The sequence below is a fragment of the Drosophila gunungcola genome, chromosome 3R (assembly GCF_025200985.1).
Source record: "Drosophila gunungcola strain Sukarami chromosome 3R, Dgunungcola_SK_2, whole genome shotgun sequence".
NCBI classification, from domain to species: domain Eukaryota; kingdom Metazoa; phylum Arthropoda; class Insecta; order Diptera; family Drosophilidae; genus Drosophila; species Drosophila gunungcola.
Window position 1 is genome coordinate 582408 of NC_069139.1, and position 11090 is coordinate 593497.

Genomic DNA, 11090 nt, shown 5'->3' on the forward strand with positions numbered 1-11090 from the left:
TCGTTGCCAAAATACAGAAGTGTGCGATTCTTGGGAAACCATTCATCTTGATCTCTGGTCAAAGTCAAATAACTACCGAATGTTGTTGGACAACGTTTACATTCACAGTTTGTTGCTCCCGCTTATCAAGCCCAGATTTACTGAGGCGGATGGCCCAAAGATATGTATATCAACACTCGACCGCTAGGAGGAAATGGATTTTTATGGGCCATCTACTGATTTTTGCTGTTCTTTTTCTGTTTCTGTGTCACTTGATATTTAAATATTTGTTTGCATTCTATGTCCCAGAAACTGTGCCAAGTTTTGCTGGAAGAAAGACTAAGAGTGTTGAAAGTGACGGAACAACCTCGGGGTGTTGCTCTGATCTTGTCCCGAGTTTCGAGGTTCGTTTGCAGAGCAAACAAAGTAAATGCCATTGAGTGACATGCAAATTTCCTTTCGATTTTTCGCACATTCTCTGATTGCTGCGTGGGCTGTTTCTGTTTCTACCTCCCATTTCCATTCGATCAGCAGCAAGAGTTTATGTTTCCTGCATTAAATAGAAGAAACTTGCTGTGCAGTTCGTTTATTCGTCACGTGCCTCGATTGTTTGCAATTAAATTGGTCTCCACCTCAGATTCGTTTTTACCTGGACTCCATTTTGAATTTGTTCATTACAAGTGGGGCAGGTTTCTCATTCTTTAATGCATTTTAGTGGAAACGGAATGGGTTACTTTCATGGATAAGATTTTGACGAAATGGAAAGGATTGCGATGGCACCCATATATACATTTGTGAGTCATCAATCTTTCTGTGGAGTTTCTCCAGATTTGAGCATGTAATCAAGGACTTAAGATCTGAAGTCAAGGAGGAGTGAAAGGATCCCTGATTGACGATAAAAATCGCACGCATGATGATGGTGACGGCCAAAATCGCCAAACTGGTGACCCCGTTTCGAACCGTAAGGTGCAGTTTACGAGTGCGGAATGCTAAAGATGTCTCCTCTAATTGCACTGACATTTGATTTGTTTTGTTTCACTTTTCAATGGTTCCCTTCGGCTCTTTCTAATTGCAGCCTTCAAAGCAGAAGGGAATAAAAATCATTCCACCAGAATTTCACTCCTAGCAAGTTTAGTCTGTGCCACTGACTGACTGTCAACGTCTTCGTCTTGGAGCTCTTCGTTTGGATGTGGTCCTGGCTTGGTCGGCGGCATACAACTGTCAACAAGCGTTTAACCCAGTTAACGCCCTTAACCGACGACAACTTATATTTGTGCTTAAACTTCGACTGCGACTTCAGCACTTTGCACCCAAGTTGGGATCCATTCGACACGAGACCAGGGCCACGAAAACGGGCAAAGTGTAAAAACAAAGCCTAGTGATGAGGGAGTAGAAGGTGGTTTGGGGCATTGCCAAAGATAAGAGAAGACACAGAATGACTGAAGTTGAAGTTGAGTGATGGCTCCACCTCGCCAAGAAGGGGCGGTGGGCGGTGCGGAGGTGTTGATTGTGGCCAGCGGATATTGGCGCACCCAGGAGGAGGAGGGCGTCTTAAGATTGACCGATGTCTGGCTGTGGTTCTGGTTCCTCAGTTTCCAACTGAAGCTCACTGCTCACTACTCAAAAGAATTCTGAGCGCGGTGAAAGTTGCCATCTCCAACTTCTCCATCTCCTTCAGCATCCACATCTTCTACTTTTGCATCAGAAAACACGACAACAGCAGCTTGTTGAAATTCTGGTCCCAATAATGACACTTAAGCGATGCACTTTTTTCGTAATATGAATTTTCCTGTTTGCCGCCACTGCCTCCCACTCCCCGCCATCAATTACAGCCGCGAATGGAAGAATGGAAGTCGGTGGTTTCGGAGGGGAAGGTGTAGTCCACCTGAGCTGCAACTCAATCACCGACCAACATTCAACTGCCATCGGCAGCTTCTGCTTCTAATTGCCGCACTTTTTGCTCCTGCTTAGCCTGGCCAGAGTTGGGATTGGGATGCCATGATGCCATTGGTTAAGGAGAGGGTTCTGTGTCCAGTGTCCAGTGAGTTATGGAGGTCGCATCTGTTCGATTGTTCTATCAAAATGGAGAAGGATTGGAAAGCATTTCTCCTTCTTTGGCTCTCCATGGTAGAGAGATAGGCAAATTGGGGGTTTCATATTCCCATCATCAATTCCTGCGCTGATGAGTACCGACATATACACATTGAACAGGTGAGCAGTGATGCAGTGATGCAATCTCCCTGCCAGCGAGGCTTCCACTTTTAATTTACAATCCCAGAGTCTGCGATTAGCGACGCCATTGCAGCAAGTTATGGAGATCGAGATGGAGAAATGGGATGCGGAAGGGGATGTGTAGTGATGACTATTCTCCCAATATTTGCTCTGGGCGTTGGCACACCAGCTCGCCAAGTCGCCAACTCGTGGCTTCCTCTGCCAAGCCGAACCCGAAATGCAGTTGTCTTTGGAGTGAATGGGTACTTGCTCAGATTCAGATTCAGTCTCAGTCTTAGTCGCTGCAAATGAAGGGGTGTGCCTGGCATGGTCATGGATGACGATGGGATGGGGAAGTGGAGGAGGAGAATCTGGCTTCGAGAAGGCAGCACGAGGCGTGCGACATGCAACACAAGCCAATCAAGGCAACTGTCAATGGATGCAACACCTGTTTTTGCTCCTCCTTCCATGGATGCATTTCCTCCACCTGCAGTGACCTTGAGTCGGAGGAGTTGGCTCCTGCTGGAGACGAGTTGATGAACTGCCTGGTCCAGATTCGCATCTTGCGGGTGTGCGAACCGGTATATTGGAGCAATATCCATCAATTTCCACAGCGCGGCACTTCGCAAAGTAAACAGATTGTTGATCCCCACTTGGCTCCAGATTTGGTTCTGAAAACGATTGCTGAAAACCGCCCCAATGTTTTCCGTTTATATTCTCATCAATTTGCACCAATTTTCACATGCCAGAAGGCAGAGAAGAGGACCTCGAGGTTCGGCTGCCATTTGCAGCTACACAAAAGGGGCATCGCCTTGGAAATTTATGACCGCTTCGCCTATTGCATGCACCATGCAGCACGAAGTGGAACGGAGCCACAAACATTCATCCAACCCAACAGAACAGCCATCCCGACCCAAAACTGTTACACTCCGCTAATTGATTTATGAAAGCAGGTTTCCAAAATATTTGCAATACAAACAGGGGCTTAAATGCACTTTATATGGCAGAAGTATTCTTTATGTGGGTGTGTATTGCGAACAGAAACTCGTAGAAAACCAGAAGAGCACTCGTGGCAAACATGTCGCATGGAAGGAACAAGTTCCCGAGTGTTTCCCACAGCTACAGGAAGTGTTCTCTGCCTAACGCATGCCAAAAATGGATCCCCGAGGACAAGATAGCCTTGGACTTTAAGACTTGGACGACCAAAGCGAGCCCGAACTCAAACCCAAACTCCACCATGATCCCAAAGTGATCACGATTATGATGATCATTGGGCGATTGCGGGAATTGAGCATCGAGTGGGCAAAGACAGGTTGGTGGCATTCGGATTAGGATGGGGATGGTGGCAATGTCCCCACTCAGAATTCGAGGAGTGGGTGAAGGAGCAGGAGCTTTGGTCGTTGTATATTGTTTCTGCGTTGTAACTGTCACCTGGTGGCAGTTTCCAGTTGCCAGAAATAATAGAAATTATATTAAATGGGTATTTGGGGAGTGCACACTCCGCGACTTCCGTGTTTGGTGTTTCTGCACAATGGGCCATTTCGAGCCACGTTGAGGGGAACAGTGGGGCTTAAAAAATAAGCTTGGAGTTCGAATGACTGGACAGGGAGCCCCAATTTGGCAGTCTTATTATTATTACAGCATCTGGAAATATTTTTCTTACAATCTAACACCTCAGCTCCCAGGTAACTCCCTCGCTGGAATTCGTGGCCACTTGCCATGATGGACACGTGCCAGGCAAATTCTTTTCCTTCACAAGGCTCTGACTATTATGATGGATCTTCGGGGATGACACGACACTTAACAGCGGCATTGTGGCCATGGTTGCTGTTCGGGCAGCAATTTAGGAGGAGAGTACGAGTATTTAATGCCGCTGCCTCTTGCGGGAACTTTGGAACTGGAGGCAAGCGACTGATTTATGACAGCGCGAAAGAGTGGAGTGAATGGTCTGTTGGTCAAGGGAACGATGTTGGGGAGGGGATCTCGCATCAGAGGGCAATTTGAGGCGGGCGTGGCGCCTCAAAGGAGGCTGCTGCCTGGCAAGAGGTCCCACCTGTATCCGAATCCGAGTCCAGTGTACAGTGTACAGGCCTATTACGTGATGATGTAATATTTCTTCGAGTCGTTGGCACTTTTATTGCGAAAAATGTTGCATAAATCAAGGCAGCAATAAACGTATAGCCCCGGATGCCTGGTGGATCCCCATTTTATTCGATCGCTGAGGGAAACAGGATGCCTTAAATTTTTCATTTGCACCCAGCAATAATTTGCACTGGGAAATTGGTGGTGGCTTTATCATCCTCACTCCATGGCGCTTTTCAATTGCATTTTCCGAATTCGACTACGTCATTTTATGGAATAAAAATTGTGGAATAGCGGAGCTGATCGGAACTCATTCATTCATCTGATGATTGTTTGGCGGACTGCTCTCATCAACCGAGCTACGATAATCAGCAACTTGCCAATGCAACTTTGTAGCAGACTTCCTCTTACCCCATTTGTCCCCTGGAAAACTCGACCCACGCGATCCCTAAGTTGGCTCCGCACATTAGCAAGCAAACGTCTTCCGAGATGCAGATGCTCGTTTCATGAAGATCTCAGCAGCAGATGTTGATTGCGGAGATGAGAGATGATGCAGCGGAGGAACGTGATTGTCATTACATCCGAACGAAGCTGGACCTGGATCTGCAGAATGGAAGCCTACGCAGAAGGCAACTATAAAAGGATAAACCCTGGGCAGAAAGGCAGATTGCGAAATGCAAATAAAACTGATATTGATTCAGATTGCCGTTTTAAATGAAGAAATGACGGGGGAGCCATTCATGTTTTATGGATCAGTGGGTTATCAATCAACTCGAAGGGGATTATCGCTATTGTTAATGGGTATGCAAATGGACGTATCTCGTAAGTGTTCACATGTAATTGCATACAATGATAGTTACTAGCATGTATTTTCCTCTTTCTTAATTTTACGAGAGGGTACCACTCCCCCGTATTCATCCATAGGAACTAATATTCCTGGTTCCTGCACTTCTCTTTGATCTCCATGGTCACGATTCAGGGGCAATACCGGAATACTACTCCCACCTCTAGTCCAACGCCCTTTAAGTGGGCCAGTGACTCCTAGACTGGCTTGATTAAAATGTCAAAACACGCCGAAGGGCAGACCGTGTTGGATAACTCACTTTATTTATTATGTCCGATATAATAAAGCTAATTTCTGTTCAGAACGGAACTTCGAGAAGAGGGCTGGGCCACTGTGGGCGTGCCACTGGCCCCGAAATATATCGCATCGTGAGCCATGAAGATCTTCGAGAGCACTTCCCATTTGCATTTCTATTCTTCTTATTTCTCATTGCGTGATTCGGCAACGGATTCTTGGCATTTCGAACACCTTTTTGGGTGTCCAAAGGGGAATCGGAATGGGAATAGGCTGGAAGGTAAAGGGTCAGAGACTGACAAAACTTTAAACAAAGCCACACACAAACCAGAGAGCAAATTATTGGGCAGACTTGGCCTGAGACTTGGACAAAAAGATGGAGTCAAGGGAGTAGGCAGGGGATACTGCTTTTTGATGTTCGGTAATTGGCGGTTTGGCAGCACGCGAGCCGAAAAACAGAAGTAGAGTTGGCGGAGGAGAGTTTTAGGAGCTGGACAAGAGGTCTGCTCTTCCGACAGCCGACGCTCTGCTGAACCCAACTGAACTGAAGTCTTAGTCTAAGCCCAAGTCCATACCCTCGGAATGGTAACGAGCGAATTTCGGGATTTCGGCGTGACGCGCTTTCTGTTCTTCAGGGGGAACCCCTTTTCCACCTGGCGAAGAGAAGAACTAACTAACTAGAATCTAGTTCTTTGGATGTCGCTGTGGTCTAGCTCATGTAGCCATGTAGCTGTTCCTGCCGTCTTCTCATTTCATAATAATTGGCAGTTTTCAAATGTTCTTTCGCTTTTGATTTTGCTTCCACTTCTGGCTTATTTCGGATTCTATTTGTATTTACAGTCCCCTGTAAATGTCGCGGTTTTCCCGCAGAGGGTTAGCGGTGCTGTGTTCCGTTGAACTTCGGCCAGAGATCCGAGATCAGACATTTTTGTGGGCAATCTCGCTGGGAATCCAGAGCAGGCATCCGCCGCAAATAAAGTCGGCAGTTTATAGGCGTGAAAACTAATTAGACAGCGGGCTCAGTCAGGAGTCAGACTGTACAATAAATAAGCACATTCGAGGGCAGGGGCATCTAGTTCTAGAAGTTCTCCTCCTTTATTTGTGGGTTTGTTTGGCTTGGCGGCTAATGAGCAAATGCAAATCACGGCTCTAACCGCTAAGTGTGAGTCCAGCCCCCTCCCTATCCCTGCATTGAGTGGGCGGTTTGGGGGCAGCGCTGTTTGCCGTTCTGGAATTGTCCGCCATCCGAAATCCGCCAACCTCCGACCGCCAACAGATGCCAGATTAGCATTTAAATTGCAGTTACATTTGGCCAAAGCAAACGCAAACCGAAACCAAACTGAGCTGAGACTCCAGCTCCACATCCAAACTTTAGATTATTTTTCATTCTTGTTTTCCTCCGTTGCGTTGCACTTCTCGCTTTCCCCTCTGGGCGAGCGTTTACCTAATGGAATTGTTGTCTTTTGTTTTCCTATATTCCTGTAGTGGGAGCTGCGCCTCCCCCTATTTTCCTCCCGCTCGTACTGATGTTATCAAACCATAGCCTCCGGCAGAAGTTTCCTCTGTTCCTCAGTTCGGTGTTCTGTGTGCCAGGGTAGCAATTTCAATATCAAAATTCTGGCCTGGCCTTTGGTCCGCTGCAGAAACCGCAGAGTCCGCTGCACCAAACCCGAACAAGGTGGAATAGAAATGGAAACGGGATGGGAATCGGAATCGGAGGACCGAACTATCAGCGGACTCCCCAGGTCCAGCCAACGGTAAACTGCCAACGCCAACGCCTTCTTCGGCATATCTCCACTCCGTTTCGGAACTCCTATGCCATCTCTATAACCAGAGACCCAACTCCAGAGTCCGTTTCCAATTTTATTTCCAGTTATATTTCCTTTGCCGGATTCTGTCAGCGAACCGCTTTCGCAACATTTTAATTCGAATTAATTAACATTTTTGGCAGTCGACGGCCGGCGGCTCCTCAATCTGTCTGACCTAGTTTTGGGCCAAGCCATTGACTTCTGCTACCTTTTTTCCATTCCCTTTGGCCACGAACACTTGACGAGCAGAAAAATTGCCCAAATAAAGCGAAATGATAAATTGACAGGCATTTGGAAAATGACTTCAGAAGTGTGGCAGGCCCCGAGGTTTCGTAGTCGTAGTCCAGAGAACCAGGAGAACCCCGCAGAGAAGTGGAGCAGGGGAGATTAATTTGCAGCTGACCAAGTACCGTAAGCGTAGGTGGCTTGATGAGCTCCGCTGGTCAGTTCACGGGGAACTTTTCTGGGTATCTCCTCGCTCCAGCGGATTCGAATTGGAACTGTCCACTCTATTAGCCCCTTTCCCCGCTGGACAGAGGCTTAAATTAATTGCGTGCTGGGTTGGAAGTTACTCCATGAAAGCAATAATGGGGCGGAGACCTCGTCGCAGTCGCTGCGTTTGATTGACAGGAAATGGTTTTGGCAGAGTCCGATTCTGACTTATTTTTAGCCAGTTCCCATCGATTAAGATATCTTCATCGCCATCCTGCGGTCAGTTTTCCGTTTCATGAATGAGCTCTTGACCCCTGTGAGCAATCGAAAGTTTCCTACTCGCATTCCAAATCTAAATACAATACGATCTCAATCTAAGATCAGCACTCTCCATCTGCTCAGGGGTGGATGTAAAGGGCTGAGTCACAACCAGGAAGGAGGTTTTCCCTGGTTTCCAGTGTTTCTCGTGCCCAATCATCCGCAACTCGAGACTCGCCGCTCGAGACTTTCAAGAGTGCCAGAAATGCATAGATATGAAACTCAGAGAGTGAAACTAGCGAAGGAGGTGATCTGCTCACAGATCCCAAAGATAGCACTCGAGACCATGTCGACGAATTGCGGTTATAGTATCAAAATCGACATAACGCCTCGGTCCACCCTCTGCCACTCCACTCTCCATTAGACCTGACACGAAACCGAAATCTGGAAAACACGCAAGTGTCGACCTGGACGATGGTCAAGTGGCATCCAAACCGAATCCAAACCGGACTAAGAGAAATGCCAGGATAGTTTGTCGACCGACGACCGCCGACGCCACGCAAATGGAAATAAAAATGATCCGACTGAAAATGATCGCCGGACATAATGAACTTTCTCGCTTCTGGGGCGAATTTGCGGTGCTTGGTGCGATATGTTTGGGAGCGAGGAATGGGGTCCACGGAGAGGAGATATTCGGTTTGCAGAGCAGGAGACCTGGAGAAACTGGAGGGGAACATTTAGGCAGAATTTGGGTCATCTCTCTCAGCTATCGCTGATGAGTTTTTCCAGCAGAGATAAAACAGAGAAGAGCAGAGCCACAGAGAACTCATAATAATTGTAAATTAAATTCAGATGCTGATTTCGAATTCGGTTTCTGTGTCGTTTTCTTCTGAGAAACGGCCATAAAGTCGTTTAATTTCAACGGCATTTAGAACAGAGCTCTTGGGAGTGGGAATGTTGGCGAACTTGGAGAGTTACTCCTGATCAGAAGTAATCCGGCAAACAAGTAACGACCGTGCCGGTCATCACGATCATCAGCCGTAGATATTACCAATATAAAGCCGTCGTGCCCATCACAGTCACCTCCAACATTGGAGTCAACGATCACGAAGACGCACTGCCTCCTTCTCGTCCTCCTGCTTATCCCATCTAATCCTTTTCACCTAATTGATCGATCTGTTATCGACCATGGCAACCTGCTGATTTAATGTTGGAAGAACGGTTCTTCCTTCTGTGTCGCCAGTCCAGCTGCAACGCTGATCATCGATCGTTGATGAGTCCACGTTTTTGTCTCCTGTCAAGGTTAAATCGTTCACATCTTCTGCACGTGACTATGCCCATGAGCATTAGGTGGATGGGTATAGGGAGTCCTCCTCTAATGACACGAATTCCCATGCTGCATATTTGCAAGGCCAAAATGGAACCGTTACAGAGGCCTTAAGATGCATATGACAAATGACCCACCATCAGAGGGAACAAGAAGTCTCCTCAGCCTCATTAGCTGCACTTAATAGCATGCACCTCGTAATGGGACGATGATTGGAGGAGTGGGTAACAAGTTGACGGCCATGGGCAGTAGGCACTTGGGTGTTGACCACCTACGAAGATTTTCAGAGAGAGGTGTGAGTCGAAAGACAGGGGACATTTCTCGGCTGCCGTAAATTTGCTCAAACCCAATCGCAAACAAATCGAACCGCGTATTGTTGTCCCTAAAAGACCAGCTTCCCTCCCAGGAATCCCCTTCAGATTCTTCCACTTGAGTGCGTGAGTCGAGTGCCTCCCACTCTAGACTTTGTGAGCTTGTTTCCTTCTGCGTTGCTGCCAATGCGTCGCGCATGTCCGATTGCCTTCCATTGATACTGGCTCCTGCTCTTGCTCTGCTCCTTCCCTGCGGATCTAGGATGCTATCCACCAGTTTTTCGTCGTTAGCGGCCGCTTCACCTACTTTCGGCTGCCATGTCGCGAGCCCCTAGCCAGCAATCCTGCTCCAATGCGTAGTTTGGTCTGTATTTCCCGGTGCTGTCATCGCCTACGTTTTTTGTGGTTACTGTATACCTAAATACCGACTGCTGGCAAAGATCTGTGGCCAACGCCCATTAGAGCCAGTGACGCAGCCCGAACTCTGCGGCTGCCATTTGGCGGTAATGCGTTTCAATTACAATTCGCAACAAGCGCGTTCCAAATTTCATTGGTCTGCTCTGATCTCTGGGAGATCGAGGAAATGCCTTTTCTTTGTTTAGCTCTGGGGTCTCCAGATCCCTGCCTCCGACCCGCTCCACTACTCCCTCAGGGAAAGTGTTGCAAACTGATCCGCAAAGTAATTGCAGTTGCATTGCCATTCTACAACAATCCTTTTAAGTAGCTCTACCCGCTTTCCTCCGCCTCTGGATGGCCCACATTTGCATGGCTACATGAGAGCCCCTCAATTAAAAGGCCGAAGACTGTACAAGCTACACTGTTCCTGATCCCTGGCCATGTTCCACTTGACTTTAATTGGATTTTGTTTACTTTTGGGCTCTTTTGCAACCGGGAGGAGATGCAGAAACAGAGTGCGGAATGCGACACGACACACGATGACAAATGTTGATATTCAAATGGCACCGTTGGGGGCGTCAGAAGCGGGCACTTGCCTTCAACTGGGTTCCTGGACTTGGAGCTTGAATGTTGGGCCTTTGTCACCAGAAGACTGGAGACGGAAGACTACAAGAGCTGTCCCCTGGCAAGCGACACCCGCAACTGGCATTCCATGTTCCTCCGCGGAATCTTGCGGTCGTCTTGGCCGGGTGAGAAAAGTAAGCCGTTCAATGGTTGGGTTCTCCTCTCCACCGATCTCCTCCATTCAACGCAAACAGGCAGCAGATGTTTGAAATGTTTACGCGACTTTTTCAACGTTCTCCATGTATTCGCCGCCTTCTGTTTGGTGTCTCCTCCAATTGAATGCATTGAAAAATGTCCACTGCACTTGTCAGCAGCACCAGAAGTCGGGTTGCGTCCAATTCAATCCAATATTCCAGTGAAAAGCCAACGCTTTGGTACCGTTGGGTGGATAACATTCCAGTGGGAGAATCTCCCGCAGCAATTAACTCTCTTAGTCAGGGAGCTTCCAATGACTCCCCCAACAAATTAGGTCAAGCCTGCAGTTTGCATAAAACAAGCTCCGATTAGCATGCAAGTCCATAGAAAGTGCATTTCCATATCCAAATTCGCTCTGCTCAGCAGTCGGCTCACGACTATTTCTATCT